Source organism: Rattus norvegicus, chromosome 1, assembly GCF_036323735.1.
Source record: "Rattus norvegicus strain BN/NHsdMcwi chromosome 1, GRCr8, whole genome shotgun sequence".
In the NCBI taxonomy this organism is placed as follows: Eukaryota; Metazoa; Chordata; class Mammalia; order Rodentia; family Muridae; genus Rattus; species Rattus norvegicus.
Window position 1 is genome coordinate 173,147,696 of NC_086019.1, and position 20,229 is coordinate 173,167,924.

Sequence of the window (20,229 nt, forward strand, 5' to 3'; positions counted from 1 at the left end):
CTCGCAGCCACTGAGCTAAGCCAGAGTTCCCTTTCTCCACCCTACAGACCTCCCCACCAGGGCCACTCCGTTCCCAACTCCCCTCCACTTCTGAAGGCATCTGGATGTCCCTGGCTCCTGGGTTCTTCCTTGCATGCCCTCTGTTCCAACACTGTGACGTTTCCAGTGGCAACTGGACATCCAGGAGTCAGGGTACACCAGCTTTGGCCTAAGTAGTTTATCACTTGGGCTGAGGCCCCCACCCAAGGCTGCATTCTCTGACCTGCTGATTGGTGCACTGACAATTCCCACAAGCCGGGCACCAAGGGCAGCATAGGGTAAATGCAGTCTGTCATCTGCCATACTACCTGTCCAATCAGCATTTCCACACCCCAGCAACAGGCAGAATGCGGAACTAACACCACCGTGCCCAGCTTCAATCATACTGTTTAAAGGCCCTTCCATGACAGAACTTTAGGGAGGCTACGGTAAGTTTGGTGCCTAAGAGGATGTTAATAGTAGTTTGTTGGCTGACAAAAAAGACTGAGCTCAGTTATCTGCTGGTGTCATCCTGCTTCTCTGGGTTTCCCAGTCTCCATTTTCTCTATGCAGCTACAAGTCCTAGAAATTGAGGTACATTAAGAGTTGTGGGGTTGGGTTAAATCACTCTTCATGATCAAATGGCTGCAGAGTCAAGTGGTCCTGACGTCAACAGGACTTTGAGGCAAAGGTAAAAACTCATGAACAGAGCAGGCAGTCAACCACAAGATTAAGGTCACTGATGGAACTCGAAAGAACCCAGGATTTGCTAAATCCTTGGCAGAATTCTGGAGACTTCACTCAGAAACTATGCTGACTTCTGTTTCTCTCAAAAGCAGAGAGCTCTCTATCTCAGAAGACTTCTGTTTCAGACTGTGAAAGCAAAGAATATAACTACCACCTAAGCCCAAAACCTCAAAACAAGAAAGAGATAAGAGACCTATGTTGTTCAAAAGTACTAAGGGGTTGCTTGGGCATTGTGGTACATGCCTTTAATCTAGCACTCAGCAGGTAGAAACAAATATTTACTCTATGAGTTTGAGGCCAGCCTGGTCCACATACTAGTTTCCAGGTCAACCAGAGACATAGTGAGATGCTACTTTAAAAACAAACAAACAAAAATCCTTGGTTTAATTGTTGTCAGGGGTTAGAGAGGGAGAGAGAAAGAGAGAGGTGGAAAAAAAATATATATATATATTGTCCTGCTCTATCATCTCTGCCTTATTCCTTCAGGCAGTCTCACACTAAAGCTAGGTAGAAGTTGGTGGTGAACAAACTCCAGCAAATCTCGTCTCCATTCCCCGACAGCACTGGGGTTAATGGCCTACCACATTCGGCTTTTTTTTTTTTCACATGAATACTGGGGATTCAAACTTGGGCCCTGTCCTTGTGCAAGCATAAACTCTTACTCACTAGCCAATATCCCAGCAAGGAGATATATATATATATATATATATATATATATATATATATATATATATACACACATATATATGTATATATGTATATATGTATATATGTGTGTGTATGTATATATATGTGTGTGTGTGTATATATATATATATGTGTGTGTGTGTGTGTATATATATATATATATATATATTTTTTTTTTTTTTTTAACATTTCTTAGCCAGGCAGTGGTAGCACATGCCTTTAATCCCAGCTCTCAGGAGGAAGAAGCAAGCAGGTCTCTGTGAACTCAAGGTCAGTCTGTTCCAGGACAAAGCAAGTTCCAGGACAGCCAACACAGAAAATTTGTCTTAACATACACCCCACCTCTATGTGTTTGTGTGTACACATATAGCTCATGTGTATGTGTGTGTATATATACATATATAGTTCATATGTGTGTATATATATACATATATAACTCATATATAAGTGTGTGTGTGTGTGTGTGTGTATACATATGCACATGTGTGTGGAGGTCATAGGACAGCCTGCTGGAGTCAGTTACCTCCTTCCACATGTGAGTCCTGGAGACTGAACCCAGGTCACCAGGCTTGGCAGCCAAGTATTTTACCCGCTGAGCCATCGTCTCTTTTTAAAGATTTATCTATTTATTTTATGTGTGTGAGTACACGGTCGCTGTCTTCAGACACACCAGAAGAGGGCATTGGATCCCATTATAGGTGGTTGTGAGCCAGCATGTGGTTGCTGGAATTTGAACTCAGGACCTCTGGAAGAGCAGTCAGTGCTCTTAACCGCTGAGCCATCTCTCTGGCCCTACTTAACATGTTTAAACCTTTGTTTTCTCATTAATCAGTCTATCTGTGCAACTGCAGCAACCTAAATCCTTCCTACTTTGGTCTTCTAAATTGGCACAATTAATCCACTTAGTCAATCATGTCCGATTGCATGAACATGATCCCACATCAATGCTAAAGCCAGGGTACCAGAGGGTGCTGCCTAGCTCAGGTTGTTCCATGGCCAAAATCTAACGGGAGAAAGTAAATCTGAGCCTCTAAATGTATATATTCTTCCATTTGCCTCCCACTGGTATTTGTGTTACATCCTCTACTTTTTTCCCCTGCAAATCTGTTGTTTGCACTGATTCTTGCCATCTGGAGGCCTCTGGATTTTCTAATCTATATCCTTGTTCTAAGTTTGGGCCACAGATGTACTCTTAGTCTGAAGCATTTGTGTGGCATCAGACCTCTGGTCCAAGCCACACCATGAATTCCTTCTCTTGCCACTATTCCCATACTGTTCACTTCCAAGTCTATGGCCACTGCTGATGCTTAACCAAATTGTAGGATCTTCTTTACAGCATCCAGTAGAATAAAGGAATTAAGTAATGTCAAGTTTATCTAGCAATACTATGTAGAGAAGATGGAAACCTGTTCACAACTAACATTAATATTAAGTGGTTGTGTCTGTATCTCAAGATCACTGCCTTTTAAGTTTTTTCTTTAGTATTTATTTATTTTGTTTTTATGAGAGTGAGTGTTTTGCCTGCATGTGTCTGTGTATCATGTGCATGCAGTGCCCACAGAGGACATAAGGCATCAGATCCCCTGGAACTGGAATTACCGTTAGCTGTGAGTTGACATGTGGGTGCTAGAATCCTTAGTTTTTGTTTTGTTTTAAATCAAGGTCTCACTGTGTAGGACCATTTGGCCTGGAACCTACTATGTAGACCAGGCTAGCCTTAAACTCACTGAGATTCACCTGCCTCTGCATCTGGAATACTGAGATTAAAGTACTCATAGGCTGTCATGGCTGGCTTCTTTTTAAAATTTTTATTACATTTGGTATAAACATGTGCGTGCATGCTCTCCTGCCATGTGTCACCTGAGGATTGAATTTGGGTCACCAAGCTTGGTGGCAAGGACCTTACCCACTGAGCCATCTCACCAGCCCCTAAACTGAGCTACCCGAGACTTATCTACAGAATATTCCGAGTACATTTTACTGAATGAACTCTCTCACCTAGCCCATTCCTAAAGCCTTTCCCCTCACGGCTGAGGTTCCCACTGCTCTGATGTGTGGCACAGTACTTTGGTGTTGTGTGAAGAAGTTCGAAGCGTGAAGGAGCTCAAGGAGACCCTCATCCCAGTTCCTAGGGACGTTGGATCTGGAAAGGGTAAACAGAAGCAGTCTCCTGAAGCTGTGCCAAAGCTATGGCGATTGCCTGGCAGGAAGTGCTTTCAATCATATTTTTGGGTGAAAATATTCTCTCTGGCTCCTCACAAAACAAATGCAGTGAATTTGATCAGCATCTGGCAGAGGGTGAACAGAAAGGGCACTGAGCACATCTGAGTGATGGCACCTGTAGGGGATGTGGCAGCCATACAGGCTGCCCCTCACTTCTGGCTGTACATGAATCTCATTGCTCAACAGGCATGCAGTCAACATGTTTTGTGGAAATGTCATGGCTAATTAAATCTTGGTTTTCTAGTAGTTTCCATTATAGTTTTACAAGAAATTTATATTTTAGAAGCAGCACTTAATACTTTAATGTTTTGATAAGCTCTTACTCTGTAACCCAGTTTGGCCTGGGGCTTACTATACAGCCTGAACTAGATTTGAAATCACAGTTATCCTCTTGCCTCAGTTTCTTACGTGCTGAGATTACAAGCATAAGACACAACACCTGTCTTTAAAAACAAAGTTTATTTTCTTACACTGGAGAGCTATTCAGTTGTTAAGAGCATTGGTTGCTTTTCAAAAGGAAGATTCAGTTCCCAGCATTCACATGACAGCTCACAACTGTCTGTAATTCCAGTCCCAAAAGACCTGACACCCTCTTTTTGTTTCTTGGTTTGTTTGTTTGTTTGTTTGTTTGTTTTCACATTTTGAGAGTTTCTTTGTGAAGCCCTGGCTGCTCTGGAACTCCATTTGTAGAGTAGGCTGGTCTTGAACTCAGAGATTCACCTGCCTCTGCCTCCGGAGTACTGGAATTAAAGGCATTTGCTACCACTGCCCAATACAATATAAAATGTTTTTGGTTTTGTTTTCAAGAAATTTATTTTCTTCTTTTGTGGGGAAAAGAGGTATTGTCACTGACCCAGGATGGCCTTGAACACCCAATACAGCCACAGATTATCCTGAGCTGGTCTCCCTGTCTTCACTTACTGAATGCTGGGATTACTGGCACGTGCACCACGCTCAGTACACTGCCGGTTCACACCCAGGTCTTCCTGCATGCTAGGCAAGCATCGACCCAGGCTTTATGGATCTTTCTTTCCTTTCCCTTCCATCCATATGTTCTGCCGTCTCTGCTCTGGTCCTCCCGCCTGGCCTGAACATGGTTAGATACATGCCACCATACCTACTCCTACACCTCAGCACTGTGGAACTGTGATTCTTTCTTACTCTTTTTACATAAACATAAACACTTCAAAATTTGTTGGATCCATTAGCTCAGATTTTCCTATCATCCAGTTTTCTAAGGGTTTAAACAACACTTAAGCTGGTTTAGTAATTTAGTCGCAGCCTAAGATAAAGTTATTCATAGGATCAGGTCTAGAGCAAATCACTCCAAAATCGTTTCCATCTGCCCCCCACTGTTTATCAGAAAGAATATCTGACAATTACACCTTTACTAAAGAATTCTCTACTGCAACTGTCTTTAGCTGCTGAAAGATGATGACTGAAAAGGCTACTACCAACCAAAGAGATCCGCTCTCCTCCGTAAAGTCCACCTGGCCTTTTTTCCGTCTCCTTTTTCTGTCTCCTGGCCATCTGTGCTATTCAGTTCCAATCCCGACCACCTATGGTCACATTAGGAGTATTCTCTGTCCCAACCAACTTCAGAAACAATATGGAACAAAACCCCCATAGCCCAAGAAACAGCTCCCAAGCAAGGGATGCATTTCTGTACCCGCTGTGCCATAGCATACTCCAGGCACCTCTGAAATATCTCGAGGTCCTTCCCTACATCCCATGTCCATGTCCACCAGGCGTTACTTCCAATATAGGGCATTCTGCCTTAGTTATGACAGAGAGCAACAGAAAACTTAAGGAATCTCTGTGTAGAACCTTTCATGTTTTCTCCTCAGCGTGAGGACGAGGAAGATTCTGGTAGGATGGAAGAACAGGAAACAACAGGAACCCTTCTCCTACTTAGACTACAGCTGCATAAGCACAATCTGTCAGATACAACTGCTTTGGAACTCTGGGATTTACTGAAGCATTGCAGCGTCCACAGTAAGTCTTGTGCAGTAAATCCCAATGACCAGTCAAACTCTTAGCATGGCAGAAGCTACCCATTCCCCACCCATGTCAGGCAGCGGAGACTATGTTCCTTACACAGAGCTTATGGCAGCCAGCTTGGACAAAAATGACCTTTCCTCTAATCCTCTAATCACTGGGGTATGTGCTCAGACTATTGACTGTCTCTTCTAATCACAAAAGTGTAAGCACAGGGGCCTGTAGAAAACAAAAACTTCCACAAACCAGTTTGGATCAGGTCTGTCCCACAAAGGCCTATATTTTGGCTTAGTTGTCAACTTTGTGCTCTCATGAGGTGGTACAGGTCACAGAGGCTTTTTTGGTCATGGGAGCCATACTCTTACAGGAGATCATGAAACCCTGGTTTTTCTTTCATAACCTACTTATAAAAGGAAGAACAGTGTTTCTTTGCATATTCCCTGTCAAGATATTCCTCATCTTATCACAGACCCAAAAACAAGGTAGCTAACACCTTCTATACTGAACTAAGTAAAAATACATCTTTCATTTTTATAAATTGATTAACTCTTGTATTTTATTACAGTAATGTAAAATGGCTTATGTAGTTTAGGCAAGTAACCAGTGTGGTTCCAAGAATGAACTTGGACTCTTATCTAATTCCATATTCAAAGAAATTAATTCAGTATGAATCAAAGACCTAAGTATAAGGCCTAAAACAATAAATAACTCCTACAAGAAAACCTGAGACAAACGTGTCAAAACACTGAATTTGGCAGTGAATTTTTAACATAACCAAAGCACAGGAACAGAAGGAAAGATAATCTAGACATTTCACACATCAAATAATACTAACAACAGAGTAAAAGTGAACCATAGAATGGGAGAAACTATCTTTACATCATTTTGTTAATAAGGAATTTACATTCAGAAAATCTAGATTCTAAAATTCAGTGTCTAGTTGAACTAACCAAAAATCAAAACAAAGAACTTGAATAGACATTGGGGGAAAAATATACGTAAGATGATGATCCTACCCTCAATTCAATCCCATTCCTAGAACATCCAAGGTAGAAAAGACTAGCAGGGACCCGTTATAAAAAAAAAAAAAAAAAAAAAAGCCAATGGGAGCTTGTGGGATAGTGAAAGGTAGCCTGGTTCCTGGTTGAGCTAAGGCGGGGAGGGGAGGGGGAGGGACGGAAAGGACATGACACCCCAGAAGGGATTACTTGTTCCAGGTTACCAGGCCTGTTGAAGGCCCGTCACTACCCACTGCTCCCCATAGATTTGTCGCCATCAGTCATGTAAGGGCAACGACCCATGCTAGGGGACAAGACCTGTGGTCAAGTAGGATCAAGCCAGACCCTGCAAAAAGTTTAGCCTCAGGCCCACCATGAGAAGAGGGGTATGGTTCTACACATCCACTTTCCGCCATGACAATAAGTGCCTTAAAACCACGGACTGTCTCTTTTCATCAGGATCCGACCCAGGGAGCCATGGAGAAGCCCTTTGCCTACGGACCGCTGTCTAACCTCCCCAGCCACCGCCACCACCAAACCAAGCTTAAGCCTGCAGCTCGCACAGGACAAGCCAAGGACTCCCCACCACCACCACCCTCCACCCCCGTCCCGATCTGCAGGACCAGCCGGAGCTTTCCCCTCTTTTCCCCCTCAGTCCTGGGCTAGATCTAGCCTGTAGGCCCCCACTCAGTTCACAGCTATTCTGAGGCATCCAGCAGCGCCTGGTTGCCTCAGAAGAGCCTGAGAACCAGATAGCCCCAGCCTCTTCGCAGGCCTGGGGAACTCAGAGCCAGCTCTAGCTGTCCCCCAGCACCTCAGACTGTGCTTCCCCACCCCCCCATCCCCACCTCCCTGTCTCCCTCATCCCCCACCCGTGTCCCAGGGCTTCCCTACAGCCCAACACCCGCCCAGCCTATGACAGCGTAGGGTAAGCCCGAATCCTGCCTCCCCAGCAGCCAAGCCCAGTGGCAGAGCAGAGGCAGGACCCTGCAACCCTACAGGAGCTGGGGTTTGTGGTGTTTGCCTTTCCTTTAATCCCAGCACTTGAGAGGCAGAGGCAGAGGCAGAGGCGGGTGGATCTCTGAGTTCGGGGCCAGACTAATCTACAGAGTAAGTTCTAGGACAGCCAGGGCTACACAAAGAAACCCTGTGAGGTTCGGGGAGGAGTAAAAAAAGAGAGAAGTGGTGTGAAGGCATACCCCTCTAATTCAGAGTTTGAGGCCATCCTAATCTACATAGCAAGTTCTAGGACAGCCAGGGCTATATAGACCTTTCCTTAAAAAAAGAGAGAGAAAGAGATGGACACACTAACCAGCTCCATTCAGAGCTTAAAGAAATAAAAAAGATTATAGTGTGATACTCTAGGTTTCTGTCAAAAGATTAGGCAACTTAAATGGAATAGACAAATTCTTAGAAAGTATGAGAATGGACTCAAAAAGGAACAGAAAATATAAGTAGATCTAAGACAAGAAAAGAAATTGAGTTAATTAAAATCTTCCCACAAAGAAAAAGCTCAGGCACTGATGTTTTCAATCAAGTAAGAGTGACAGCATTTCTATGGAGACTCTTCCTGAAAATAGGATTCACCCTAGGAATGAGAAATTACTTAATATCTAAACATAATCTAATATAACACTGACAGATTAAAAAATAAAACCACATGGTCAGATCAATTAATGCACAGAAAAGCATTTGACATGATTAAACAAAAGAAAAAAGTCAACAAAACTAGCTGACTAGGACTAAACTAAGACAAGGTAGGACTAGAGAGAAATTTTCCTCAAGCTAACAAAGAGCATGGACCAAGTTCTAAACACCAAGCAGTGTGGTGATACAACTCTGTAAGCCCAGAACCTGGGCCAAGAGCAGGAAGGCTGCTCGTTAGAAACTAGTCTGAGCTACACAGCAAGTTCAAGGTCAGACTGACCTTCAAAAAGCAAGGGCCTGGGATGTAGTGTGGTGGGTAGAGCCCCACACTAGCATACACTGGCCCTGTTTAGGATCTCGAGTACTGCAGAAATTCCAAAAAAGATCACATAGTAAATAATAAAAGATTCTAAACCAGGAACCAAAGTTCTCTCGTCATTTCTATTTAACACTGTGCTGATGGCCAGTATTCAGAAATCCTGACTAAAATATTATGACTGAGGCAGGCATGGTGGCATACACCTTTAATACCAGCAGGAGTCTGCATAAGGACTTCCAGGATAACCAGGGCTACATTGAGAGACTCTTTAAAAAAAAAAAAAAATTAAGGTTGGTTGGTTGTCTATTTTTTGAGGTGGGACCTAGCAATGTAGTCCATGGCCTTGAATTCCTGAGCCTCCTGCTTCAGACTCCTAAACAGCTGGAATTTAAAGGTGTGTGGCACCAAACCCTCAGGTCAAATTTTCTTCATCTACAGATGATCTGACCTGTCAGTAAAAAATACCAAAGAATACACAGAAAGCCCCCACTAGGATTAATAAATTTATTAATGTCACAGGAGAAAAGGCCAACTATATTCCTATTCACCAGCAATAAGTAACCCGAAAATCAAAGAGAAAACTATTATGCTCATCATAGCATAAAATATTTAATACATTTGTTACAAGAAATAGAGGACTGAACTGGGTCTGGTGTTATATACAACTGTAATTGCAGTACTTAGGAGATGTAGGTAAGAGAGTCTTAAATTCAAAGTCATCCTCAGCTATGCATTCAAGACTGAAGCTAGCTGGGTGTGGTGGTACATGCCTTTCATCCGAGCACTTGGGAAGCAAATCTCTGAGTTTCAGACCAGTCAGGACTATATGTGAAATCCAGCCAAGGGCTACATAATAAGATTAATTAATTAATTAAAAACTATATGTGTGTGTGTCTGTGTGTGCAGTCTACTGTCCAGTTTCAAAAACACACAGGAAAGGGGTGGGGGGAGAAAGGGAGAAGGGAGGAATAAGGAGGCAGGAAGAAGGAAGTAAGTGAGGGAGGAAGGGAAGAAAGAAATATCATGATAGTTAATATTGATTGTCAACATGTCAGAATATAGACACCCAAGATATATATCACCTAGGAGACAAGCCTGTGGGTACACCTGTGACAATTGTCTTGATTAGGAAGACCACCTTAAAAGTGAATGGCACCATTCCCTGGGTTTGGGTTCTGGACTCCATAAAAACAAGAAAGCTAGCGAACACCAACAGTTACTGACAGGGAATATACCTGGAGACACTAAATCAGGTGCTAGGTGGACTTTTATTAAACCATCTAAGCTGCACTCAGGATGAAAAGGAAGTGTAGCCCCAGGGAGGGTTACAGAAGTGAAATTATAGGGGATGGGACAGAAATAAGCTTGAGGTTAGCTGGCCAAGCCCTGATTACCTGCAGAACATTTTCCAAATAAGGGTGGCCTGGTGCGAAATTTCAATTGCAGAACCCATCACTATCTTGTAAGCAACTCACTAGAGGACTGAGACGAACGGGTGTCACCAATGTTACTTAATCATTTGTCTCTGGTCCCTGGTTGTGGATGCAATGTGAACAGCTGTTCAATCGCCTGCCACCAGGACCTCCCAGTACCTTGGAACTGTGAGCCACAGTAATCCCTTTCTACATTTTGCCAGAGTATTTTATCACGGCAACAGAAAAAGAAAGACAAAAATAATAATCACTTTACAACATTGAAAAAAAGAAACTAAAGAAAACTGAAATAAATGTATAACTATTCATGTTCATGAATTCAAAATTTCAATATTTTCTTAAGCTTTGCTTTTACTTATGTATGTTGACATGTGCCTGCATGTGTGTCACATGTGTGTATGAGTGACTGCGGAGACCCAGAGAAGACAGTAATGAGCTGCTCAATGTGGGTGCTGGGAGCCAAACACAGGTCCTCTGGAAGAGCAGCAAACCCTCTTCACAACTGGGCCATCTCTCTAGCCCACCAATACTATTTAGATTGCAGTTCTCCCCAAACTGACCTGAAAATTCAACTCAATCCCTGTCGGAACCCTAAAAACCCTTCATGTAGGGGTAGTTCTGATGCTAAGGTCCTGTTCCCCAATTGGTTCTTGATCTATCAGTAAAAATGCCACAGGCCAACTGCTGGGAGGAAGGAATAGGCGGGACTTCTGGGTCCCTGCAGGCAGGCAAGTAGACAAAAGGAGAGAACTGAGAGAGAGTTTTGCCACGCTTTAGAGGTTGAATGGCCAACCAGCCTCAGGCGTAGTGTGAGATCTGGGGCATAGTGACCACAGACCGTTTCTCTGGGTGGGTGGAAGGATGGGATGTTGAACTAGGACTAAAGGTAACTGAGCAACTAAAGTTGAGGACAGATTTAGGGTGCTGAGCTCAGAGCACTGGGGAGGGCGCACTAGCCACAGAAGGAAGATAAATAATGCCCAGCAATTGAGCCAATAAGGCAAGTTGAACAACTGTGTGTGTCTGTGCTTTTCATCCTCGGATCCAATATTCTCTGGGCAAGGTATGGTAGCACAGTCTGTTCCTGGAGCTTAGGGAAGGCAGCAAAAGCTACCCGTAACATCTTTTTTTTTTTTTTTTTCCTTTTCTTTTTTTTCGGAGCTGGGGACTGAACCCAGGGCCTTGCGCTTCCTAGGCAAGCGCTCTACCACTGAGCTAAATCCCCAACCCCTACCCGTAACATCTTTATGGAGAACTTAACATATCTTTTGAAATATAAATGACCTAGAACATCGAAACAACTTTGAAAAGGACAAAATACTATATTCTATACTTACACTTCTCAAATTTTTTTTAAATAAAAGTGGCTTGGGGGGGTGAAATGGATGTCTCAATAGGCCAAAGCACTGGCCATTTTTTTTAATGATTATTTATTTATATGAGTACACTGTCGCTGACTTCAGACACACCAGAAGAGGGCATCAGATCCCATTACAGATGGTTGTGAGCAACCATGTGGCTGCTGGAAATTGAACTCAGGACCTCTGGAAGAGCAGTTCAGTGCTCTTAACCACCGAGCCATCTCTCCAGCCCCTCAATTTCTAGACTTACCATAAACCTATGGTAATCAAGAGAGTTTGGCTTACATACATATAGATCAGTGGAACAGACCAGAAATTAACTCCTGTATACTTACAGTCAACTGACTTTTGACAAAAGTACAAATGCCAGCTAATGAAAAAGTCTTTTGACAAACAGTATCTAAAAGGACGAGTTTATACCTCATATAGCACACATTCAAATTAAATTCAAATACTAAAACTTTAGAAGAAGAAAAATGTTGAATTAGGCAAAAATTACATATGATACCAAAGGTACAATCCATAGGAGAATACTAAACTGGACTTCATCATAATTTAAGACTTGGTGCTTCAAAAAGACATCGCTAATAAAATGAAAGGAGAGGATGTGGAGAGATGGTTCAGTGGTTAAGAGCAGTGGTTAAGCTGCTCTTCCAGAGGACCCAGATTCTATCCCCAGAATCCAAATGGAGGCTCACAGCTGTTAGTAACTCCAGTACCGGGGATCTGATGCCCTCTTCTGGCTTCTATGGGCACTACAAGCACATAGTGTACATGCATACAAGCAGGCAAAAGATCCATACACATCAAATAAATCTCAAAAGAAAAAGATAAAGACGAAAGTGGGCTGGAGAGATGAGGCAGCAGTTAAGAGCATTTGCTGTTCTTGCTGAGGACTGGGGTCCAGTTCCCATCATCCACGTGGTGGCTCACAACCACTGGAACTCCAGTTCCAGGTGATTGTGTCCTTTTCTGGCCTCTGTGGTCATCAGCACACACATTGCGCACATGTATTCATGTAGGTAAATACTCAGATACATATAAAATATAATAAATCTTTTTTTAAAAAGAAGACAAACTAAATGGGGATGAGGAAAAGCTTAATAGGTAAAATGCTTGCCATGCAAACATAGGGACCTGAGTTGGGACACCCCAAATGCCCAGCACCCACATAAAAGCTAAACATGGCAGTGTGCTGTTCATTAACCGGTGAAGGGAGTCAGAGACAAGAGGATCTCCAGAGCTTGCTAGCCAGCTATTCTAGCCAAACTGGTGAGCTCTAGGTTCACTGAGAGATGCTGTCTCAAAACTTAAGATGGAACTAAACTAAGAACACACACACACACACACACACACACACACACACACACATAGAGAGAGTTGTGATAATGGGAAGAACCTCTTCATAAGATCCCAACAACAAACCAAAATATAATTCTGTTGAAGTTCACTCTGGAAAATCAGAGTTTACTAGCTAGGCTTGGGGGGAGGGGGAGGGCATTATAAGCAGCATCCTGATCCACAAGCTCGCACACAGGACAGTCTGGATGTTGGCTTCCTCAAAGCCACACAGATAGAGGCCCTACCCTTTGTCTTGCCGAGCTTAAACACTCTATCTAGCCTCTCTCTCTGAGACCTTGCTTGGAGACTCAGGTAAAGGTACAAAGATCCACAGGGGCAGTAAAGTTGCAGGAGCCCTGTGGTCCAGACTGTGCCCAGATCTAAACGGACCTGGACAAATAGCGCCCTGCACCCAAATCCCATGGGAGGGAAAGCTAGACCTTCTGAGGGGCAGACACGCCTGGGAAACCAGAGGAGACTACTCTCTGCCCACATTTCTGGCTCCAGAGGAAAACACCTAGCGCCCTCAGGGTCCCCTGCGCACAGGGACCCAGAAGTAGGGGCAGGTCCTTCTGGTTGCTGCCCTCACGGAGAACTGAAACCCAGCCCCAAGGAGCAGCAGCTTCAGGCCCGAGACCAGAGTTAAGACCAACTTTTCTGCTCCAAGCAACCTTCCTGGTGGACTCAGTACACATGCCCACAGGAACACCTGAAGACCAGTACACAGGAACGACTACATGCCTGAAAGCAGAACACTCTGTCCCCATAACTGGCTGAAAGAGAACAGGAAAACAGGTCTACAGCACTCCTGACACACAGGCCTATAGGACGGTCAAGCCACTGTCAGAAATAGCAGAACAAGGTAACACCAGAGACAACCTGATGGCAAGAGGCAAGCGCAGGAACCCAAGCAACAGAAACCAAGACCACATGGCATCATCGGAGCCCAATTCTCCCACCAAAGCAAACACTGAATATCCAAACACACCTGAAAAGCAAGATCTAGATTTAAAATCACAATTGATCATGATGATGGAGGACTTTAAGACATAAAAGAACTCCCTTAGAGAAATGAAGGAAAACACAAGTAAACAAGTAGAAGCCCTTAGAGAGGAAACACAAAAATCCCGGAAAGAATTACAGGAAAACACAATCAAACAGTTGAAGGAATTAAAAATGGAAATAGAAGCAATAAAGAAAGCACAAAGGGAGAGAACCCTGGATATAGAAAACCAAAGGAAGAGACAAGGAGCCGTAAATACAAGCATCACCAACAGAATGCAAGAGATAGAAGAGAGAATTTCAGGAACAGAGGATTCCATAGAAATCATCGACACAACCGTCAAAGATAATGTAAAACAGAAAAGGCTACTGGTCCAAAACATACAGGAAATCCAGGACACAATGAGAAGATCAAACCTAAGGATAATAGGTATAGAAGAGAGTGAAGACTCCCAGCTCAAAGGACCAGTAAATATCTTCAACAAAATTATACGATGAAAACTTCCCTAATCTAAAGAAAGAGATGCCCATAAACATACAAGAAGCCTACAGAACTCCAAATAGACTGGACCAGAAAAGAAACTCGTCCCGTCACATAATAGTCAAAACACCAAATGCACAAAACAAAGAAAGAATATTGAAAACAGTAAGGGAAAAATGTCAAGTAACATATAAAGGCAGACCTATCAGAATCACACCAGACTTCTCACCAGAGACTATGAAAGCCAGAAGATCCTGGACAGATGTCATACAGACCCTAAGAGAACACAAATGCCAGCCCAGGTTATTGTATCCAGTAAAACTCTCAATTAACACAGATGGAGAAAGCAAGATATTTCATGATAAAAACAAATTTACACAATATCTTTCTACAAATCCAGCCCTACAAAGGAAAATAAACACAAGGAGGCAAGCTACACCTTAGAAAAAGCAAAAAACTAATCATTTTGCAACAAAACAAAGAGAAGACAAGCACACAAACATAATCTCACCTACAAATACAAAGATAACAGGAAGCAACAATCGCTATTCCTTAATTTTTCTCAGCATCAATGGACTCAATTCCCCAATAAAAAGACATAGATTAACAAACTGAATACGTAATGAGGACCCAGCATTTTGCTGCCTATAGAAAACACATCTCAGAGACAAAGACAGACACTACCTCAGAGTAAAGGCTGGAAAACAACTTTCCAAGCAAATGGTCTGAAGAAGCAAGCTGGAGTAGCCATTCTAATACTGAATAAAATCGATTTTCAACCAAAAGTCATCAAAAAAGATAAGGAAGAACACTTCATATTCATCAAAGGAAAAATCCACCAAGATGAACTCTCAATCCTAAATATCTATGTTCCAAATACAAGGGCACCTACATACATAAAAGAAACCTTACTAAAGCTCAAAGCACACATTATACCTCACACAATAATAGTAGGAGATTTCAACACCCCACTCTCATCAATGGACAGATCACGGAAACAGAGACATAGACAGACTAACAGAAGTTATGAACCAAAGGGACTTAACAGATATTTATAGAACATTCTATCCTAAAACAAAAGGATATACCTTCTTCTCACCACCTCATGGTACTTTCTCCAAAATTGACCATATAATCGGGCACAAAACAGGCTTCAACAGATACAGAAAGACAGAAATAATTCCATGTGTCCTATCAGACCACCACAGGCTAAAGCTGGTCTTCAGTAACAATAAGGAAAGAACGCCCACATATACATGAAAGTTGAACAATGCTCTACTCAATGATAACCTGGTCAAGGAAGAAATAAAGAAAGAAATTAAAGACTTCTTAGAATTTAATGAAAATGAAGGTACAACATACCAAAACTTATGGGACATAATGAAAGCTGTGCTAAGAGGAAAACTCATAGCTCTGAGTACCTGCAGAAGGAAACAGGAGAGAGCATATATCAGCAGCTTGACAGCACACCTAAAAGTTCTAGAACAAAAAGAAGCAAACACACACAGGAGGAGTAGAAGGCAGGAAATAATCAGACTCAGAGCTGAAATCAACCAAGTAGAAACAAAAAGGACTATACAAAGAATCAACAGAACCAAAAGCTGGTTCTTTGAGAAAATCAACAAGATAGATAAACCCTTAGCCAGACTAACCAGAGGACACAAAGACTGTGTCCAAATTAACAAAATCAGAAATGAAAAGGGAGACATAACTACAGAATCAAAGGAAATTCAAAAAATCATCAGATCCTACTACAAAAACCTATATTCAACAAAACTTGAAAATCTGGAGGAAATGGACAATTTCCTAGACAGATACCAGGTACTAAAGTTAAATCAGGAACATATAAACCATTTAAACAACCCCATAACTCCTAAGGAAATAGAAGCAGTCATTAAAGGTCTCCCAATCAAAAAGAGCCCATGTTCAGATGGGTTCAGTGCAGAATTCTATCAAACCTTCATAGAAGACCTCATACCAATATTATCCAAACTATTCCACAAAATTGAAACAGATGGATCACTACCAAATTCCTTCTATGAAGCTATAATTACTCTTATACCTAAACCACACAAAGACCCAACAAAGAAAGAAAACTTCAGACCAATTTCCTTTTTGAATATCGATGCAAAAATACTCAATAAAATTCTTGCAAACCGAATCCAAGAACACATCAAAACAATCATCCATCATGGTCAAGTAGGCTTCATCCCAGGTATGCAGGGATGGTTAAATATACAGAAAACCATCAACGTAATCCACTATATAGACAAATTGAAAAATAAAAACCACATGATCATTTCATTAGATGCTGAGAAAGCATTTGAAAAAATTCAACACTCCTCCATGATAAAAGTCCTGGAAAGAACAGGAATTCAAGGCCCATACCTAAACTTAAAAGCCATATACAGCGAACCAGTAGCTAACATTAAACTAAATGGAGAGAAACTTGAAGCAATCCCACTAAAATCAGGGACTAGACAAGGCTGCCCACTCTCTCCCTACTTATTCAATATAGTTCTCGAAGTCCTAGCCAGAGCAATCGGACAACAAAAGGAGATCAAAGGGATACAGATTGGAAAGGAAGAAGTCAAAATATCACTATTTGCAGATGATATGATAGTATATTTAAGTAATCCCAAAAGTTCCACCAGAGAACTACTAAACCTGATAAACAACTTCAGCAAAGTGGCTGGGTATAAATTAACTCAAATAAATCAGTAGCCTTCCTCTATACAAAAGAGAAACAAGCTGAGAAAGAAATTAGGGAAACGACACCCTTCATAATAGTCCCAAATAATATAAAATACCTCGGTGAGACTTTAACCAAGCAAGTGAAAGATCTGTATGATAAGAACTTCAAGTCTCTGAAAAAAGAAATTGAAGAAGATCTCAGAAGATGGGAAGATCTCCCATGCTCATGGATTGGCAGGATTAATATAGTAAAAATGGCCATTTTACCAAAAGCGATTTACAGATTCAATGCAATCCCCATCAAAATTCCAATCCAATTCTTCATAGAGTTAGACAGAACAATTTGCAAATTCATCTGGAATATCAAAAAACCCAGGATAGCTAAAACTATCCTCAACAATAAAATGACTTCCAGGGGAATCACTATCCCTGAACTCAAGCAGCATTACAGAGTAATAGTGATAAAAACTGTATGGTATTGGTACAGAGACAGGTAGATAGACCAGTGGAATAGAATTGAAGACCCAGAAATGAACCCACACACCTATGGTCACTTGATTTTTGACAAAGGAGTCAAAACCATCCAATGGAAAAAAAGATAGCATTTTCAGCAAATGATGCTGGTTCAACTGGAGATCAGCATGTAGAAGAATGCAGATCGATCCATGCTTATCACCCTGTACAAAGCTTAAGTCCAAGTGGATCAAGGACCTCCACATCAAACCAGATACACTCAAACTAATAGAAGAAAAAGTGGGGCAGAATCTCTAACACATGGGCACTGGAGAAAATTTCCTGAACAAAACACCGAGATCAAGAATCGACAAATGGGACCTAATAAAACTACAAAGCTTCTGTAAGGCAAAGGACACTGTTGTTAGGACAAAACAGCAACCAACAGATTGGGAAAAGATCTTTACCAATCCTACAACTAATAGTGGGCTTATATCCAAAATATACAAAGAACTCAAGAAGTTAGACTGCAGGGTGACAAATAACCCTATTAAAAATGGGGTTCAGAGCTAAACAAAGAATTCACAGCTGAGGAATGCCGAATGGCTGAGAAGCACCTAAAGAAATGTTCAACATCTTTAGTCATAAGGGAAATGCAAATCAAAACAACCCTGAGATTCTACCTCACACCAGCCAGAATGGCTAAGATCAAAAACTCAGGTGACAGCAGATGCTGGCAAGGATGTGGAGAAAGAGGAACACTCCTCCATCGTTGGTGGAATTGCAGACTGGTACAACCATTCTGGAAATCAGTCTGGAGGTTCCTCAGAAAATTGGACATTGCACTACCTGAGGACCCAGCTATAATTCTCTTAGGCATATACCCAAAAGATGCTCCAACATATAACAAAGACACATGCTCCACTATGTTCATAGCAGCCTTATTTATAATAGCCAGAAGCTGGAAAGAACCCAGATGCCCTTCAACAGAGAAATGGATACAGAAAATGTGGTACATCTACACAATCGAATACTAGTCAAAAACATTGACTTCATGAAATTCATAGGCAAATGGATGGAACTGGAAAATATCATCCTGAGTGAGGTAACCCAATCACAGAAAAACACACATGATATGCACTCATTGATAAGTGGACATTAGCCCAAATGCTTGAATTACCCTAGATGCACAGAACACGGGAAACTCAAGAAGGATGACCAAAATGTGGATGCTTCACTCCTTCTTTAAAAGGGGAACAAGAATACCCTTCAGAGGGGATAGGGAGGCAAAGTTTAGAACAGAGGCTGAAGAACACCAATTCAGAGCATGCCCCACATGTGGCCCATACATATACAGCCACCAAACTAGATAAGATGGATGAAGCAAAGAAGTGCAGGCTGACAGGAACCGGATGTAGATCTCTCCTGAGAGACACAGCCAGAATATGGCAAATACATAGGCGAATGCCAGCAGCAAACCACTGAACTGAGAACAGGACCCCTGTTGAAGGAATCAGAGAAAGGACTGAAAGAGCTTGAAGGGGCTTGAGATCCCATATGAACAACAATGCCAACCAACCAGAGCTTCCAGGGACTAAGCCACTACCCAAAGACTATACATGGACTGACCCTGGGCTCCAACTGCATAGGTAGCAATAAATAGCCTAGTAAGGATACCAGTGGAAGGGGAAGCCCTTGGTCCTGCCAAGGCTGGACCTCCAGTGAACGGGATTCTTGAGGGGAGGGCAGTAATGCGGGGAGGCTGGGGAGGGGAAGGGGTTAGGGGGATGTTGACTTGGAAACCAGGAAAGGGAAATTTGAAATGTAAATAAGAAATACCCAATTTAATAAAGATGGGGGGAAAAAAGGGTACAAAGATCCTTTCTACCTCTTCCTTCTACCAGGGATGTCAACAGTCTACACACACAGTATGTGAACATTTGCAAGCAAGACCTGATGAAGATGGTGGCTGTTTTGCTCAGAGGACCACTTTATAATACCTCCAACCCCACCCACACACATAGAAAATGAAGGGCTAGGGATGTAGCTCAGTAGTAAAACATTTGACTAGCATGCAAAGGGCCCTGGACATTTTAATCCCGAACAATGAAAAAATTAAAAAAGAAAACAGAAAATAGAATATACTGTAATAACATATTACATATTAAATAAATATATATAATTTGTATGTTGTCAATATACTATACATTATATTATTTATATTATGTATTATCTGTGTAATATAAATATTATAATCCATACATCTAATAAAAGGTCCTATATTCAGAATTTGAACTTTTATTACTCAATAATAATTTTTTAAAACTACACGCAAACCATATTAAAAGGAGACAAAGTATCTCAACAGGTATTTCAGCAAAGGACTCACAGGAACAGCTAGAAATAACAAGAAAAGATCTACAGCAGCACCTGCTATTATGGAAATAATAACTGAAGCCCCAGTGAGCTGTTACTTCATAGTCACAGCAGTAGAATAACTGCAATAAAAAAAGACAACGAGGGGCTGGGGATTTAGCTCAGTGGTAGAGCGCTTACCTATGAAGCGCAAGGCCCTGGGTTCGGTCCCCAGCTCCGAAAAAAAGAACCAAAAAAAAAAAAAAAAGACAACGAACGCTAGAGTGGATAAGGAAAAACTATCAGTCGTGGGAATATAAAACAGTACAGCCAGTTTCAATAATAGTTTGGCAGTTTCACATCATGTAAACATAAATTTATATAACACTATCAAAATTTTCAATGTATCTTCTCAGGAGAAATGAAATATCTAGAGTTATGTACGCTTTATCAGAATAGCCCCCGAGATGGA